General features: G+C 44.1%; 1 protein-coding gene across 2 annotated transcripts in view; it reads left to right on the plus strand.

Annotated features, from left to right (window-relative positions):
• The first annotated feature begins 911 nt into the window (after positions 1–911).
• Positions 912–18,997, plus strand: part of PTPRF (protein tyrosine phosphatase receptor type F) — a 534,777-nt gene continuing 516,691 nt past the window's right edge. For both annotated transcript variants that reach the window (XM_075616080.1, XM_075616081.1), the window contains exon 1: positions 912–1,080. The gene's annotated coding sequence lies outside the window, so the exon portion shown is untranslated. The remainder of the gene's footprint in view (positions 1,081–18,997) is intronic.

The raw sequence follows: 18,997 nt of genomic DNA on the forward strand, positions 1-18,997 counted from the left end.
CCGCTGCCTTCCTAGCACTGCATTCATTCACACAACAGGATCTACCATAGGATCAGACCCATGACAGCATATGGTGCAGCACATCTATTTGTTCCGGTACAGTGACTACTAAAAGGAGTGCAAGCCCTAAATACCTTGTAAAAGCCAACTTTACGCTGAAGTGTCTGCCTGTAGACAAAGAATAAACCCAGTCTGGGACAGCCATAAAGAGTTCAATGAAGCCCTCCTCCCTATATATCCCAGTCCATCTTTACCACTTGGCTTCGCCCCTATTAATTAAAGTGAGACGCTAACGAGGCAATAACTTCCATCCCATATGTCGCCTGGCTATGAAACTGAATGGATTTAAGTTATCACATTGTTAACAAAATCCAGTAAAACAACAGGATGTTCTTAATGGACCAGGCCCACATAGGAGCTCCAACTAATGAGGGTGATACATTTAGTTGGTAAGAAGTAGGTGATAATTAAAACCAAGATGATGTAAAGCTATTTTCAATATACAGTACAGCATAGTTGTATTTGTAACACTGAAACACTGTATATGCAATAGGACAACATACAGTAGCCGCGCATAAGGGCTGCAACCAGGGGCCCCCGTATATGTACATTGTGTTCATGTATGTTGCTGATTTGGTATTATTTGAGCCCCCCCCCCAAGTTCCTGCACCCCTGGATCTGCAGCTTTCACATTTATAAAAAAGATATATTATTATTATTAATATAATAATACGTTTAGAAACAAATCTTTACAATAGGGGCAGCTACAGGTGAGCGCGCTCCCGTTAGATGAGCGTGCAGGTGCGCGTTCCCGATGCAGAGGGCACCCCCCCTGGCTGGGCGCGCGCACGGAGTGTGTGTGTGTGTGTGTGGGGGGGGGGGGGGAGTGGGGGTGCACGCGCGCGCGGGTACAGCTCAGTGCCTGAGTGAGAGAGGGAGAGAGAGAGAAGCTGCAGCCGGAGCGGGGGAGAGAAGCAAAGGAACAGAAATAAATAAAAGAGAGAAAGGGGGAGACACTGGACCCCCCCCCCCCCCCAAACCAGCCACCCCGGGAGTCCGCCTCAGCAATGCTCCAAGCCGGTGAGTGCAGCAGGGACACCTAACTGCCCCCCCAGTCGGTGCCAAAACTGCCCCAGCGTTCTGGAGACTGCAGGTGCAAATTCTGTAATGCTACCTTAATACCTTCTCTTCCAACCTATCCCCCCCTCTCCACCCACTTCCCCCCCCCCCACCCACCCACTTCCCCCCCCCCCCACTTCCCCCCCCCCCCACCCACCCACTTCCCCCCCCCCCCCACCCACCCACTTCCCCCCCCCCCACCCACCCACTTCCCCCCCCTACCCACCCACTTCCCCCCCCTACCCACTCACTTCCCCCCCTACCCACTCCCCCCCCCTCTCCACCCACTTTCCCACCCCCCTGCCAACTTACTGGGCAGAATTAGCTTCTGACTGGCACTAAAAGGATAAGAGCCCCCTGTTCTGCCCTAATACCCCCTTGCCTTATAACTACCCAGCTGCTACTGATACATGCATCCTCTTTGCCACTAGAAAAGGTTATTACCATACTCACATCTCTAATGCCCATATTACGCTTCTGGATTCAACTGCTGGCTGCACATTTACCCTCTGGTTAGGATTAGCAGGATAAATACCCCTCTATCCCGACCTCATATCCCTTTACCACCCTAGATCTGCCCAGTTGCTGAACATTTACTTTCTCTGGTCCCCAAATCAGGAGAATTAGCCCTGTTTTGATTTAATGCAGTCTATCTTCCTAGAATTAGCTGTTGGCTGCATATTCACCTTGTCTTTGACATTAAAAGGATTATTTCCCCATTCTCCCAACAGATGCCCTATTACCCTCCTAGCTGTTAAACTCCTGCTGGGTGTACAGTTGCCCTGTCTCAGAATTGGATGTAATACCCTCCTTAACCCTTTCCAAAGGGGTTTGGCACAGTCGGGTATAACATTAATGGGATATATATAGTGCTGGGATGAATTGTCTTGTGTCAATGCCCATCCCTCAACATCTTATATATATTGATCATGCCCCCAAAAACCCATTATGAAAGAATCTTCAGCCTTTAGCTCTTGAAAGCCTGTATCTTTTACCCTTTATTTGTCTCCCTCCTTGCTGAATAATGTATAAGTAGTATGGCTCCAACCCTTCAATGCGGTGCCTGCCTGCTCTGAAAGGGTTAAATGCACATTACATTGTTTAAATAAGATGAAGCCCCCCAGCCACCCCCACCCCATTGAGTTATAACCCTAGCACCAACACATATTACACATCCTACAGAATCCGTCACCATCCAACCTATAATAACATTTGGAAGAACCCTACCATTCTATAGTGTACCGATTCCCTATTGCCCCCTTGAAGCCCACCCTTAGCCAACCCATTGCTCCTGTCTTCCTAAAATACCACGCGAGTGGTGGCTAGAGCTCCCTACCCAATTTTATCTTGTCACCAGCTATCCTCTCCTAGATGTTCATTAATTCCTGTTAGTGGCGAAGATAATTTGTTCTTGGTTATTTCTGTGTATTCTTTACACCCTCATCGGATAATTCTGATCAATATGTCCTCATTAATTGCAATGATTCCGAGGCTGCTGGTTTTTTTTTGGAGATATATCTATCTTGGCTGGGGAGCCTATCCTATCCTATACCTGTTGAGAGCTTTTGGATTGTAACTCTCAGATCATTCCCAATAGCTGGGACAGGAGAGTACGAAGGATCTTTGCTGTAAGGTGGTAGCAACGCTGCACTTTTCTGCACTCCCCTCCGCTCTAAAGATCCCCTTTCCCAGCATGGGTTCAGTTTTTACAAAAAGTATGAGAAACCCAATAAAGAGGCTGCAGCTATTCCAGGTGGCTTTAAACTATTATGCTTTTTTTTTTTTTTTAACTAATTACTATAGTGTTCATATTGTTCTGACTGCCTGAAATTCTTCGATACCAGAGGCGCCGGCAAAGCAAGGAGTTAAACTGTCTGCTCAAGATGGAGCCTTTGCAATGCAGGATATAATATTCAATATCCCATCAGTCTGGGAATGTGAGGGTTTGAACGGAGAGAAATAAAATCATTCCTAGCCGGATTCCTTCCCTCCTCCGGCTTCTCAGTGGAGAAGGAACTGAATAGATGGGGCTTTGAAACGGTGCCTGCTGCACTTGTCAATACATTTTCTGATGTGGTCTTTATTATAGGTCTCTTGTCTTCAGTTCCCTGTAACCTCTTTAGCACAAGAGTGGCCAGCAATGCAAAGCAATGTGTTCCCCGCACGTAAGGGAATTTAAAGTAGCAAGAAATTGTAATCCTTTCGCTGCCACAGGGGCCCAGCTGTGCATTGCAAAACAACGTTTCTGGGCCCTCTGACAGGTGAACAGGTGAAGAGCAATACCTGCTTTCCTAAAGATTGTATGCGTGAGAGCAGAATGCTTGTAAAATACATGTAGCGCCCTGGTGAAGGTCCCTGTGGTGACCGAAACGTTGGCTATTTGTATGGATTCACCCAATGATTTGAGCTATTTACTGCTTGGTGCTGCATTTTTCCTCCGTTTTCCGTCTCTGTGACTGTGGTTGTGGGTACAGATCTAGGGGATGTATTGATCAATTTCTCTATGTATTTTGTTTCCAATGAGTGGTTTGCCCAAGTATCATCTCCCACCCGTGCACACTTTTCTTCTACAGTTGTATCCCTAGTGTCCTTACTCGCGTCTTTTTTTCCCCCCTGCTTGAGATGGTGGCGTTTGCATGATTTGCAACAGAAAAAGCAGACACAGCACACCGTTACATTCATCGGATGTGAATATCTGTCTCCTTCTCTCAACTGTAACCCTCGCACTGCTTAGAGGGGCCTACAGCAGGGGTGCTCAACTCCAGTCCTCAAGAGCCCCCAACAGGTGATATCTTAAGGATATCCCTGCTTCAGCTCATGTGGCTGTATCAGTGGCTCATTCTTCGACTCAGCCACTGATTGAGCCTCCTGTGCTGGAGCTGGGCTATCCTTAAAACCTGACCTATTAGTGGCCCTTGAGGACTGGAGTTGCCCACCCATGGATTAGAGGGGCCTACAGCACAGACATCCATTTCATGAACTTTGTGTACTTGACAAACTGCGTTTGAAATTTGATAACAGCATTCTTTTCTAAACTTTACCAGAAAATGACAAAGTGCATTAAAAGGTAGCAGTTCTAAATCTGGTAAGCCATTGCGGCAAAGCTCTCTTTAGTACAATAATTATGGAGTTACGGAAATATGCTTTTTTTTAAAAATACCTCCCTTTGAATTCACTTTAAAAAATTGCACAAAATGGAACGTTGTGCTACTTTTGGTTTCTTAATAATTTGTGGCACTCGTCACGTAATACTTTGATCGTGGTGTATATAGTTTGGTTTTAATGTGATTTTTAGAATGTCTTCATTGTTTGTTTTCTTTTTTTTTAGATGCTGATTATTATCCCACGTGTGTTTTTTTTTTAAATTTTTAGTTTCCAATGATTTCTTCCCCTCCTTCCTTATCTTCTTTACTTGGTTCATAAAATAATGTTATTGTTGCAGACTGGAGACTACCTACCGTACACTGGGGTTCTTCAACTGGGCCCATAGTCTTCATGTGACCCTTGGACTCTCCGCCCCTGCCGATTTTCTACTAGTTACTTGGGTAGCTAAATGCAGTTTTTCACACTGAAAACTCACTTGTAGGTTAGGGCAGCAGTGCGCAAACTGGGGGGCACGCCAGAGATTGTTTGCGGGGGGCACGGGTTTACAGAGGCCCCGCGCGCTTCCCGAATTAAGTGCCAGGGAAGCGGCAAAGGCCTCTCTAAACTGCACTTACCTTGGCTCCGGCGGCTTCTTAGACGCATCGCCATGGCAGCGCAGCGTCAAATGACGCAGCGAGGTCATGTGACGTGACATTGCCATGGCAACATGACGTCATGACGCCGGAGCCGAGGTAAGAGAGGGGAGGGGCGCAGAGAGAGAGGGGAACTTCCGGCAGGGGGCGCAGGGAAAAAAGTTTGCGCTCCCTTGGGTTAGGGTCATGTAAATCCATATGGTACAAATGTTATAAATGCTTGTAAAATGTGCAAATATAATCATTTTCAAATCTTTAAATGTATCTTAAATTACATTACAATAAGCTTTTGGCCTCTCCTACTCCTTTGAAGAACTAGTTGAAGAGCTCTGACCTACACTGCTCAGTTTGTGCATATATTGTTTATTATTATTGCATTGTATGTATTTTTTCCCACGAGGAATTGGTTTTTAAAGTTGTTGTTGTTGTGAACATGTTAAAGGTGCAATGTCCTGTAAAGAAAGTTTATATGACTACGAAAGGGCATCCCTCCCGTACGCTCCACCTGAGTTTAATTTTTAACTCTCTTAGAGAAAGTCTTGAAACGTCTCTGCTGCCTTGGGTAGGACATCATGGCAGATAGAATCAGACGAAGCTTTAATTCCAGTCTGATGATGTCACGGCCCTCACTTGGGAGGGAGAGCCAATAGACAGGCTGAAACAAGCAAGGGGATTCTGGGAAAGGAAATGGCAGCCACAAAGTGTCCCAGATGCTGTGAAAATTTCTAAAACTAAAATTGTTTTTGTGCGTAGATTTTGTTTCTGAAGTAAAATAAAGAAATCGGGTAGTGCCTTTTAACTGGCTTCTCTCTCGTGTGTTTAGCTCAACGTTGATTGTGGGTGTGATGAACACTTTAAAGATGGTTACCATTGTGTTTTTGTTTTCTAATTGTGACAGATGTACAGAAGCATTGGTATTTTTGAGAGGTAAGATGACGTAAAAGATGCAATTAAAAATTGCAAATGAAGTAAAGGAAAGCAAAGTTTTTTTTTTTTGAATATTAAGCACACATTTGTAAAAAAAAAAAATCTGTAATATGCATTTGATCATTGTGGCATATTTCATGATGTATAATTTATTTTTTATTTATAAAATGTTTTACCAGGAAGTAATACATTGAGAGTTACCTCTCGTTTTCAAGTATGTCTCTTGAAGGACTTCTCAAAATTTTCCTGGTCACAGATCCCTTGATTGCTTTGCCCATTTCACCGCTTTCACCCTGTACATATTTGCTCTGCTCGTGTGCAAAGTGTATGAAGTTTAAGACGAATAGGTGAGGGGTCATTTTATGTCACTAAACTGTAGTGGTGTCCAGTTGTAAAATAACTGCTCCAGTTTGTGCATCACTGCAATTGTCACATAATTTGTTCAGTGTTGTATGTTCAGCCCTCGTTAGTGCATTTTCAACGCCTTCTTCCATTTTGGAATCCGGCCTTGTGTCCTGTACTGAAAAAAAATATTTAGCTTGATTTATATCAAGGGTGGGCAACTCCAGTCCTCAAGGGCCACCAACAGGTCAGGTTTTCAGGATATCCCTGCTTCAGCACAGGTTGCTCAGTCAAAGACTGAGCCACTGATTGAGTCACCTATGCTGAAGCAGGGACTGATTGAGCCATCTGTGCTGAAGCAGAGATAACCCGAAAACCTGTTCTGTTCGTGGCCCTTGAGGACTGGAGTTGCCCACCCCGGGTTTCGATTGTGAAACACGTGATAGAAACAGCAGTGGTTCTGGGCTTTTCTCACTTGACTAAGTATCAGTAAATCATGATATACAGCCCAGGCACCTTAACCTGTTTGCATTTCACCACGCTGCACATTTTTTGCTGGTAGTGGAGAGGTTAAGTCCCTTTTAAGATGGTTAAAAAAAAAATATTTTAGTGCTCGGAATTGACTCTACTTTTCCTTTTTCGTCCTAATCACATACTTCACTGTCAAATGATCCAGCAGTTTTCCATTTCGTCGAAATATTGATGTAGAATTGTTTTTTTGCGGTGCTCCTTAAACGCGGCTGTCACTGTGAATTTCCTAAGAGATGTTTTATAACCACAGCCAAAGTCACTGCAAGTTTGGAATTAATGTTGTAGTCTGTAAGTTATTTAAATATGATGCCTTAGCTCAGTGGTTCTCAACTCCATTCCTCAAGAACCTCCCCCTGTCCCCCCCCCAAACAGAATAGCCCTGTATAATAGAAATGGGCCATAATGCTTTGTTCTGGGGCCAGCTAATGCAGTCATTCCCAACTCCAGTCCTCAAGAGCCTGCAAGAGAACAGGTTTTAAGGATATCCCTGCAGCAGCACAGGTGGCTCAATCAAAATGACTGAGCCAATGACTGAGCCACCTGTGCTGAAGCAGGGATATCCTTAATACCTGTTCTCTTGCAGGCTCTTGAGGACTGGAGTTGGGAATGACTGCATTAGCTAGCCCCAGAACAAAGCATTATGGCCCATTTCCATTATACAGGGCTATTCTATACACCTTATGGGCCTAGTCACATGATTGCGACTTTCAGCATCAGAAGATGTCTTATGGCTTAGTATGTTTTTTTTGTGTGTGTGTGTGTGTGTGTGTGTATATATATATATATATATATATATATAGCCGTGTTAGTCCAGTTGCGATAGTGCAGAATAAATGAGTACTTCAGTATTAGGTGATACCTTATGTTTTCATTTACTTGCAGCTCTAATCCCCATTTTGTACTTTGTTTTCCCTCTATTGTCACTTTGTAAAGTGCTGATTACACTGTTGGCGCTATATGAATAAAATGATACATACTTACTCAAAAAATTGTAAACGGACGAGGAGCTCCCAGTCTGCCCATTTTACTACCTTCTGTAAGGCCACAGATCCATTGCTAAAAAGCTATGAATTCCACTATCATTTGTGTTACCCCTGTGACGGTAGGGGTGAATGTGACTGCTTTCTAAATAAAGGTCAAGCCCTTCATTACCCCTACCTGTCAATAATACATCTGTATTGTGTGTGTGTGTGTGTGTGTGTGTGTGTGTGTGTGTGTGTGTGTGTGTGTGTGTGTGTGTGTGTGTGTGTGTGTGTGTGTGTGTGTGTGTGTGTGTGTGTATATATATATGTATATATGTGTGTGTGTGTATTATGTTGCCTGGTTCTAGAACTTCAGGGACCAGGGGTTAACTTTGTTTTCAGCTGAAATGTGGACAAATGGTCTGTGATGTTCCCAAGTTGCATGTAAATGGGTTTGTTGATGCAAAAAACGGGGCTATTCTGATAAAAGTTGTTATCTTGCTTCACTTCTTTTGAAAGATAGCAGCGCTACCTGATGAAGCTCCTACGTAGCATTTGATATGGCCATTCATATTGGCAGGGAGTTGAATCAGGCAGTAGAGGAATTGGGATGAAATCAAGTTTAAATAAGCAATTCATGCTGTTTTGATTTTTGTATTTAACATAGGATTGAAGCAGGGGGTCTCCGGAGCTGAACCCCATTAATTTCAGCTCTGGGTACCCCCTGCTTCCCGAGATACAGATCTCCAAAGCGGGTGCCGGTATCTCTGCTGTTTTAAAGTTTCCGGACCACGCGGGCCAATAGGAAGCCACACCGTATGACGTCACGGCTTCCTATTGGCCCATAGGGCGCGGGAGCTTTGAAACTCCACCATAATGTGAACCCAGCTAGCCGAGCAAAGTGACTACCGACACCTCCTACGGAGGTAAGTATCTCCGGAAGCAGGGGCTCCCCATGCTTAAATTGCGGGGTTCACCTCTGGAGATACCCTGCTTCAAACCTATGTTTAAAATTAAAAATCGGTAGCTTGGATTGCTTCTTTAAAGCCTCATTGTGAGAGGGTCACCCACAGGGATAACGACTGTAACCGGTCCAGGATGGACCTGGTAAACCGTTTGGCCACACCCATTCTGGGACAGCCCCTGTCTAAAGCACTGACATGCCGAAGTATTGGTTCTCAGTTATGCAAATCACACTGCAAGTGGCTGCATGGGGTTTATGGTTATTCCCCTATCTCTAGTATTGTATTGTATGTCTTTATTTATATAGCGCCATTAGTGTACATAGCGCTTCACAGTAGTAATACATGTGGTAATCAAATAAATAACAGATAATATAAATAACAGATCATGGGAATAAGTGCTTTAGACATAAAAGTAACATTTCGGAAGAGGAGTCCCTGCCCCGAGGAGCTTACAGTCTAATTGGTAGGTAGGGAGAACGTACAGAGACAGTAGGAGGGAGTTCTGGTAAGTGCGTCTGCAGGGGGCCAAGCATTATGTATCGTGTTTAGAATATCCACAGTGCTATTCATATGCTTCTTTAAGCAAGTGTGTCTTAAGGTGGGTCTTAAAGGTGGATAGAGAGGGTGCTAGTCGGGTACTGAGGGGAAGGGCATTCCAGAGGTGTGGGTCTGTCAGTGAAAAAGGTTTAAGGCGGGAGAGGGCTTTAGATACAAAGGGGGTAGAAAGAAGACATCCTTGAGAAGAACGCAAGAGTCTGGATGGTGCATACCGAGAAATTAGGGATGAGATGTAAGGAGGGGCAGAAGAATGTAAAGCTTTAAAAGTGAGGAGAAGAATGGAGTGTGAGATGCGGGATTTGATCGGAAGCCAGGAGAGGGATTTCATGAGGGGAGATGCTGAGACAGATCTAGGAAAGAGTAGAGTGATTCTGGCAGCAGCATTTAGGATAGATTGTAGGGGAGACAGGTGAGAGGCAGGAAGGCCGGACAGCAGGAGGTTACAGTAATCAAGACGGGAGAGAATGAGGGCCTGAGTCAGAGTTTTAGCAGTGGAACAACAGAGGAAAGGGCGTATCTTAGTTATATTGCGGAGGAAAAAGCGACAAGTTTTAGAAATGTTTTGAATGTGAGGGGCGAATGTGAGAGAGGAGTCGAACGTGACCCTTAGGCAGCGTGCTTGGGCTACTGGGTGAATGATTGTAGTTCCAACAGTAATGTGGAAGGAGGTAGTAGGGCCAGGTTTGGGAGGAAGTATTAGGAGCTCTGTTTTAGCCATGTTGAGTTTAAGGCGTCGGAGGGCCATCCAGGATGATATAGCAGAGAGACATTCAGAAACTTTGGTTTGTACAGCAGGTGTAAGGTCAGGTGTTGAAAAGTATATTTGTGTGTCGTCGGCATAGAGGTGATAATTAAACCCAAAAGATGTTATTAGGTCACCTAGAGAGAGTGTGTACAGAGAAAAGAGAAGAGGTCCCAGGACAGAGCCCTGGGGTACCCCCACAGAGAGATCAATAGAGGAGGAGGAGGTGTTAGCAGAAGAGACACTAAAAGTACGATGGGAGAGGTAGGATGAGATCCAGGATAGAGCTTTGTTCCGAATACCTAGAGTATGGAGAATGTGGAGGAGAAGAGGGTGGTCCACGGTGTCAAATGCTGCAGAGAGGTCGAGTAATATGAGCAGAGTGTAATGACCTCTGTCTTTGGCAGCATGGAGGTCGTCAGTTATTTTAGTGAGGGCTGTTTCGGTGGAGTGAGCAGTGCGGAAGCCAGATTGTAGAGGGTCTAGGAGAGAATAAGTGTTGAGAAAATGGAGCAAGCGAGAGAATACAAGACGTTCAAGTAGTTTAGAGGCAAAAGGCAGGAGGGAGACAGGTCGATAGTTAGAAAGACAGGTAGGGTCAAGCTTGCTGTTTTTGAGTAATGGTATGACTGTTGCATGTTTGAAGGAGGATGGAAAGGTTCCAGAGCAGAGGGAGGAGTTAAAAATGTGTGTAAGCGTAGGGATTATAGTAGGAGCTAGAGGTTTTAGGAGATGGGAGGGAATGGGGTCAAGAGGGCAAGTGGTAGAGGGAGAAGAGGAGATCAACAGCGACACATCCTCCTCTGAGACAGTGGAAAAAGACTCAAGGAAGGCAGGAGGAGAGTTAGGAAGAGGTGTAGGATGGGGGGAAGAAACAGAGGGGATGTTCTGCCGTATGGATTCCACCTTTTCCTTAAAATAGTCAGCAAAGTCCTGAGCGGAGATGGAGGAAGGAGAGGCAGCTGAGGGTGGTTTGAGTAGAGTATCAAAGACAGAGAACAGTCGGCGTGGGTTAGACTTGTGCATGTTGATTAGTGCAGAAAAGTAGGCTTGTTTAGCTTGCGAGAGGGCAGAGTTGAAACAGGATAGCATAAATTTGTAGTGAAGGAAGTCTGCGAGAGTGTGAGACTTCCTCCAGAGGCGTTCAGAGGAACGAGTGGAGGAACGCAGCATGCGCGTGTGGGAATTTAGCCAGGGTCTAGGGTTAGAAGGGCGAGGGCGGCAGAGAGAAAGCGGGGCATGTAGATCAAGAGATGAGGACAAGACAGAGTTGTACTTTCTGACCAGGTTGTCAGGGTCTGTAGCAGAGCTGAGGGAGGAGTGTAAAGTGGACTCAAAGTCAGGTAAGTGAATAGAGCGCAGGTTTCTGCAGAACCGGGGGGTAGATGGAGGTGGAGAAGGGGAGAAGCGAGATAAAGAGAATGAGATGAGATGATGGTCAGAGAGAGGAAAAGGGGAAATGGAGAAATCAGAGAGAGAGAAGTTTTTAGTGAAAACCAGGTCTAAGTAGTGGCCATCCTTGTGGGTGCTGGCTGCAGTCCACTGTTGAAGGCCAAAAGAAGAGGTAAGAGAAAGAAAGCGGGAAGCCCAAGAGAGAGAGGGGTCATCAATGTGGCAATTGAAGTCCCCAAGGAGAAGAACAGGGGAGTCTGAGGAGAGAAAGAAAGAGAGCCAGGATTCAAAGTGAGAGAGAAAGGCAGAAGGGGGATGAGTAGAGGTAGGTGGGCGATAGATGACCGCCACATGAACAGGGAGAGGAGAGAAGATCTGGACAGTGTGAGCCTCAAAGGAGGGAAAAGCAAGAGAGGGGGGAATAGGAAGGGTTCGGTAACAGCAGACAGAGGAGAGCAGGAGCCCCACACCTCCACCCCTGCCATCAGGGCGCGGAGTGTGGGAGAAGGAAAGGCCACCATAGGAGAGGGCAGCTTCCAGAGCAGAGTCAGACTGAGTGAGCCAGGTCTCAGTTATAGCAAAGAGAAGCAGGGAGTGAGAGAGAAAGAAGTCATGTACAGAGAGGAACTTGTTAGAAAGAGAGCGTGCGTTCCAAAGGGCACAGGAGAAAGGGAGAGAGGAGGGAGGGTGGCAGGGGATGGGTATGAGGTTGGAGGGGTTGACACCAGAAGGAGTAGAAGTTGCATGTGGGAGGCGAGGACGAGAGCAAGTTGAAATAAGACAGGGACCAGGATTGGGAGAGATATCCCCAGAAGCAAGGAGGAGAAGCATGGATAGAAAGAGGATGTGTGAGGAGGATTTGTAGGGGTGTTTTTTAGTGCAGGGGATATAGCTGTGTGGTGTCAGAGGACGCAGGTAAGAAAGGAGTTCATGTGAACTGAGAAGTGGTGAAGAAAGGAGAGATGGAGATATATGAATAGAGTTTGAGACATACTGAGGCTGGTAAAAAGAAGTGCATAATTTGAGATCTAGTGCAGGGGTGACCAACTCCTGTCCTCAAGGGCCACCAAACAGGTGGCTCAGGCTTCGAATGAGCCACTGTTTCAGCCACCTGTGCTAAAGAAGGGATATCCTGAAAACCCGACCAGGTGCTGCCCACTCCTGCTCTAGTGCCTCCTTCCGATTACCATTTACAGTGTCACTTTGCAAGAGGAAATTGCCTTGTAATTATTAGCTCAAATTCATTTGCATAACATTTGTGAGCGGTTTTGCTTTCTTACTTTTTGCCTATTCGGATTCTGCTTTCTCGCATCATGGAGTAGTTCTGGAAAGACACGTTTGAAAGCAGAGGGGGGGAAGAATAGATGTAATCATTTTCCAGGACCCAACATTTTACATCTGTGCACTTTTTATACATGGTGCTAAGAGATAACTGCCCCACGATATGCGAGTGCAAATCTGTGTTCTGCGCTGGAATAGTACACAAAGGATTCAGCAGATTCTGATTTGTTTTTCTCCAAAGACAATGACAAGGAGTGAAAAAATAATAATCTCTCGGGAGTAAAATGTTGGTTCTCTATGAATAGGAATGTGAACTTTGAAAAAAAAAAATGCTAATTTGAAAAAGAAAATTGCATTTGCTATTTGCTGAGGTGGATCTGAAATTAAAGCAGTAGCACCTAGTAAATATGTCTTTTTTTTTGTTGTTGTTCTGAGAAATACAGAAAAACTATTGGAAAAAAAAATATATAAAGATATGCTGCACTCAATGGCCCCTATTTATATGCGGCAGCGACACCACTTCCCACTGCTTGGAAGAAATGAATGTCACTAAAATCTCCTCCAGCACCCGAAAAGAAGCCTTACAGGGTATGGAATAAGGGCCAGTGTTTGTTCAGTTCTTGGCATTGAATAATAACACCGCCTGCAGAAGCCTTGCACATATTTCAAACCGGTTAACAGTCTAAAGAGAAAATCCTATAGCCTAGGGTATAGTAGCATCATACAGTGTGTAAACAAAACAAAAAGCACAGGCTTACAACTGCCGCGTGGAAAGAACCTGTGCAGGTCAGTCAGTGGCTGTCTTTTATCCATGTGTGTGAATGGTGTATTTGCAAATCTGTGTTTAACCCCTCCAGTGCTAGTGGGACCAGCACTGAATGTGTTAAACACCGATTTGCGAATACAATGCATAGGAGCCCTGCAATGCGTTTCAGGAACCTCTAGCACTGCAGGGGATTGAGTGTTGGTGCTGTACCTTTTGTGTTAGTGCAGGGGTAGCCAACTCCAGTCCTCAAGAGCCACCAGAAGGTCAGGTTTTCAGGATATCCCTGCTTCAGCAAATGTTGCAAAATCAGTGACTCAGTTGAAGACTGAGCCACTGTTTGCACCACCTATGCTGAAGCAGAGATATCCTGAAAACCTGACCTGTTGGTGTCCCTGGAGGATGGGTGTTGGCCACCCTTGTGTTAGTGTGTGCCTGCATGAGTGTGTGCTACTGAATTTGTGCAGTGGGGTTAGAGAACATTTGGGGTCAACAGCTATAAATAGCAATTAATTGCTGGCACTTCTAGCTTACAATTTATGTTTACCAAATATTTGCCTTGTCTGATTCCCCTGCCAGCTATCTCCAGACTTCTAATACAAACAGCCAGTGTTGTGTCACATAATATACATTAAAAACCAAAAATAAATAGAAGTTAAATATCTTTGAGTGTAGTGGAATTCACCACTCCTCAGCCGCAGACATGTACTAGTGCAGCGGTGGCCAACTCCAGTCCTCAAAGGCCACCAACAGGTCAGGTTTTCAGGATATCCCTGCTTCAGCACAGGTGGCTCATTCAGTGACTCAGTCCTTGACTAGAAAAAAGCAGAAACGTGCACTATCTGAGGGGAAAAGGATTAAATGCGCCATTTGATGATACAAAACTAAATAAAACAAGCGCTGTACAACAGGTGTTGGCCATTTAACAAAATACAAGCATTTGTTAGGCAAATAGGAAAAAAGGCCAAAGTCTCACAAATAGTAGCACTTCCTGCAATGAGCAGATAGAACTATAGGGGCATATGTATTAAGGTTAACATGGTGCAATTTTGGGGCAAAAACATTGCTTCGGGTGTATTCAATGAAAAAATCCTATTGATTTCAAAGGGGTGTATATGTGTATATGTACAGTGGCGAGAAAAAGTTTGTGAACCCCAATGATTATCACGGAAATGTCATAGTTTTTGCATGATACCCTTCTTGAATCAAAACCAGCCTTTTCTTGAATATCCAATCGGGTTTATATTAACCAATCTCATGTCTTTTGAAACAAAATGATGTATGAATTAGGCAAACAATGAGTAATTAAGAGTCAGGGTATATGCAAAAGTAAGTGAACCCCTGGTTTTATCAGCTAAATGAAATGGGGATAATTAGAATCAGGTGTTTCAATAATTATGTAGATCTCAATGGGGTAGGTTTGGGAGGCCCCACCCTAAATAAAGATCTGAAACTTTGTGAGTTTCACCAAACAGGTGTGTGGAAACACGTAATTCCACAATCAAAATAAATCTCTTGAGGACCTCAGAAAAGCAGTTATTGATGCTCATCTGCCTAGAAAGGGTTACAAAACCATTTCTAAGGATTTGGGGCTCCACCAATCCACTGGTAGACAGATAGTCAGCAAATGGAGAAAGTACAAGACCACAGTGACTCTACCCAGGAACGGTCGTTCCACCACAATCTCTCCAAGAACAAACCGGCAAATCATCCAGGAAGTCACAAAGAACCCCAGAGTAACATCCAAGGATCTGCAGGACACTCTCACCTTGGCTAATGTGAGTGTTGATGACACAATTATTAGAAATAGACTGAACAAGAATTGTGTATATGGAAGGATAGCCAGGAGGAAACCACTGCTCTCTAAAAAGAACATTGCTGCCCGTCTGAAGTTCACCAAAGAGCACATAGATGATCCACAAGACCTCTGGAACAATGTTCTCTGGACAGACGAGTCAAAGGTAAAACTTTTTGGCCTTAATGAGAAACGTTATGTTTGGCAAAAAACAAACACTGTGGTCGAAAAGAAGAACCTCAATGTCAATGACCGTGTCAGGCCATCCGTTCGTGAGATGACGTTAAACCAAAGGTGGGTCATGAGTTGAAGCAGTTCTGTAAGGAGGAATCGGCCAAAATTCCTCAAAACCGATGTGAGAGACTGACCAGCAGTTACAGGAAATGCATAGTTGAAGTCATTGCTGCTCAAGGGAGCGCCACAAGGTGCTGAATCTTAAGGTTGACATACTTTTTCACACATGGATATGGAATGCTGAATCATTTGTGGATAAATGTTGAAAAAGTATCATGTTTTTGTGTCATTTGTTTGATCAGGTTATCTTTATCTAGTATTAGGACTTCGATTAAGATTTAATAACATTTTAGGTTTCAAATATGTGAAAATCCTAAGGGGTTCACAAACTTGTTTTCGCCAGTATATGTGTGTGTATGTATGTTTCCCTCCTTGTCCGGCACTTAAGGAGTTTGCATCAGTTGACTATGTACATGGCTTTGCTCAGTCTCTCATCCCTTGTCAGGGTGCTGGGTCCGCGCAGGCTGGGCGTAGATATACTGAAGAATAATGATGGGCACCAGGAACTTTTATAGTACAAACAAGAGCTTTATTGAAGAACTGTCCACAATGCTCCTCACACATTGACATCATCCACATTAGACATACTTCTGGTATCTTCACAATATTTGTACTATATATATTCCTTAGCACCCACTCTTAATGCTCTAGAGAGGTATTTAAGCTTGTTGCTGTTACTGTCGTCTTAAGTGGCCATCTTCTGAGTAGCGTGCATAATGCTCTTTCAATTGGGTCCCATCTTGGGTTACCCTGACTAATATGAACTGTGGAATCATAATCCCAGTGCAGGGTACTGTGTGCCATTCGTAGGCACTCTGTTTCTGAGATAACAGTAGGCCTCTTAGCAGGGCCGACTAGGTCCCAAGGCTACTATTTGGGTAATCCCTATAGGACATAGGTGTCCTCTTTGTAAGCCTATAAACTTCTGTAGTAACATGGCTACAGATACTTACTGGATGGGACACTTTCCCTCACTATAAAATAACACACAGTGACAGTATCACTATACATTAACTATACACGTAAACATATTTACATTACCAACAGTGAGGCCCCTCCAACTGTCCCTCCCAGAGTCCTGAGTTCCAAAATCTTTGGGGTAGTCTTATATACCCTGCTGGTGACAAAACTGATCAACAGACATAGCGTGGACGTGGCTTCTTTTCAGCCAAATGACCCTATACCATGTGATGGGATAGGAGCGTTACCCTGCGTGTGCCCACACAGTTAACCTATTAGGGCCATTAACCCCCTAACTCAATAGTAGTTCCAAAAGGGGGCTATATATATAATATTTTTTTTTACATCTGGGGCCAGTTTTTTAGCCCCAGCACCAATTTTGCCTTGATACATATGGGTTGTATGTTTCGGGTCACCTAATGCCCCTTTTCCAGATTGTTTAGCATCATTAAATGTCCAGTTTGGCCAATTTTGTTGATTTAGATGTGACTACTTCCTCTAGTAAACTTATATTTCTAATGTGTTCTAAGTATAGTTAGGAATACCTATAAAAATAATGGATGGGCTTGTTAAACGGTTATCTTAATCAATCCATAAAACTGGTGTTTTAAGCATTTTTCTTTACAACCGCTGCATTTTATTCTTTTAGTAGGGGATGGCTGGTTTAAAGCATTCAGTTTTATTATCCCAAGACTCCAGGGCAGTGATCTTGGTAGGGGATCTGTATTTGGTTTATGGACAGATGGGGTAGCAGAGTTTAAATAGTCATTCCCTGTGTACTGTATTGTGGTTTTCCTAGTAAAGATTGGTAGCTCCTATTGGTAATTGGAGGAAATGACGCCATACACCATTGAAAGACAAGAACTTGCACTTCACTTTCAACCGTTGACCAGTGTGCTGTGGCTGTGGGAACTTGACAGCCACATCTCATTTGTCTTCACGTGGAAGGAAGCTACCAGTCACAAGTATTATGTCTGAACCAGTTTTTGCTGCAAGTTTTTAGATCTACTGCAGGGGGTGGGAGAGGGGTGCGCAGCTCCAGTCCTCAAGGCCCACCAACAGGTCAGGTTTGAAGGATACCCCTGCTTCAGCAGAGGCCTTCAACTGAGCCACTGGTTGAGCCACCTGTGCTGAAGCAGGGATATCCTTAAAACTTGACCTGTTGGTGGCCCTTCAGGACTGGAGTTGGCTACCCCGGATCTACTACTACACCAAACGTTTTTACTCTTCCAGTGTTGGAGGGTCCGCAGCACCGGAGTGCCACGCCCCCTTCAGCACTCGTGATCACGTGACCCCTGATGACGGAAAGGGGGCGTCCTCCTCTTCCCGTTCCACTTCCTCATAGATCGCGTCCGGAGTGCAGGACGTGATGTTCCCTCGGAAGAACGAGCAGGAATATTAAGACACAGCTACAAGATCAACGGGCCCTTGGGAGTACCAGACCCCACGATGTTCTAACTGCGTCTATAAGGCACGCAAAAGGTTAAATACAGCGAAAAAAGAAGGATAACAGTCAAATGTTTTAGGATTTCCTAGGGCCCCGTTACGGTTTTTAATTTTAGCATTTTCAACTTTTTTTCCCCTCATTTCGACATCATTTTTTTTTTTTTTTAGAGGCACCTAAAGAATAATTGTGGGAATTGAAGAGGAGACCTTTTATTCAGATACAGTATATATATCACTTTGTAAGTTGTTTTTACTAATCGTACACAATTATAATTATTTCCTTCGTCTGGTTTTTTTTCATTGTTGTTTTCATTATATTGTTTACATACATACAATGATACAGTCATATACTACAAACATTGTTTGACGTCTGTTCATAATAAAAACGTATATAATATTAGTTATAACTTTATTTTATAAAGCGCGTTTCTCCCAGTGGGATTCAAAGCGCGTCACGATGACAGCATAATGCGCGGTACGCAGCACATAGGAATGTTACAGACACAGTCATTGCCCCGTGGAGCTTACAATCTATGTTTTTGGTGCCTGAGGCACAAGGAGATAAAGTGACTTGCCCAAGGTCACAAGGAGCCGACACCGGGAATTGAACCAGAATTCAAACTCGCTGTCATTGTTTGCAGCCATTGACGTGAAGTACTGAGGCACTCCTCCTCCACAAATTATATTACACATTATATTCCAAAATTGTATAATGTCAGGATAATTTGTACATATAACTCATACAATTTAACATAAAAGTTTACAACACTAAACCCAACATTACATGACAAACTACATTGCTATTCGTTGCTACAATTATTATTTTGAATAATAAAAGTTATCAGAAATCTTCCAAAGCCAGCCTGATACAGAATTCTCTGGAATCCATATACATGTCCTAGAAACCTTTGCGCAGTATGTAACTGTATGATTTTGAGTGGGCCATTTCATCTCTAACTGTAGATAAGTAATAATTCTATTGCAATCCATCATGTAGATTAGGAAATTGTCTGCCATGCTTCCCGTTGAGAAGCCAGCATGTCTCAGAAGTGTAGTGAGGATCGAGCAGAGTGGATTGCCGTGCAATTTGGATGTAAAATGCAATACTAAACACTTAATATAAACGAGTTTATAGCACAGTAGCTTGTAAACTGGTACAGGAGACCAAGATTTGTATTACTGC

The sequence above is a fragment of the Ascaphus truei genome, chromosome 10, assembly GCF_040206685.1.
Source record: "Ascaphus truei isolate aAscTru1 chromosome 10, aAscTru1.hap1, whole genome shotgun sequence".
Taxonomy (NCBI): Eukaryota; Metazoa; Chordata; class Amphibia; order Anura; family Ascaphidae; genus Ascaphus; species Ascaphus truei.